Raw genomic sequence first — 581 nt, forward strand, 5'->3', positions numbered from 1 at the left:
TCTATCTCTCACCGTTTAGGCGCTAGAGGGAGTTTCTATCACGAAAGTGGCCCAAAAATAAACATATTAATTGTAGAAAATGTTAGATGGTCTCCTAATAGGTAACTTGCGAAAGTAGAGCCCTTCGGGCAAAAATTTCGTCCGTTTTGCTCTATCTTTTACCGTTTGGGCGCTAGAGGGAGTTTCTCTCACAAAAGTGGCCCAAAAATAAATTTATGAATTTTCGAAAATATTGGATGGTCTCTTAAGGGGTAACTTGCCAAAGTAGATCCCTTTGGACGAAAATTTCGTCCGTTAGGCTCTATCTCTAACCGTTTAGGCGCTAGAGGGTCTTGTTTGACGAAAATAAGTTAAAAATTGCTGTAGTGAACAATTAAATGTAAAAGAAGGCCCAGAACCGCAAAAGAGGTAAGAAACTCCCTCCCCCCACCCCAAATAACGTTTTCTAAGCAGAAGGGTGGGTTGTAGTCGCGGTGTTTCACCGTTACATCCCTTTCTCGTGTCTACGGGGCAAAATTTTAAGGACGACGGGCTTTGCGGGCCGAAGGCCCGTTACATCATTTGATTATGTTCTACAGCAA

This window comes from Frankliniella occidentalis, unplaced genomic scaffold (genome assembly GCF_000697945.3).
Source record: "Frankliniella occidentalis isolate FOCC.00 unplaced genomic scaffold, Focc_3.1 Scaffold329, whole genome shotgun sequence".
NCBI classification, from domain to species: domain Eukaryota; kingdom Metazoa; phylum Arthropoda; class Insecta; order Thysanoptera; family Thripidae; genus Frankliniella; species Frankliniella occidentalis.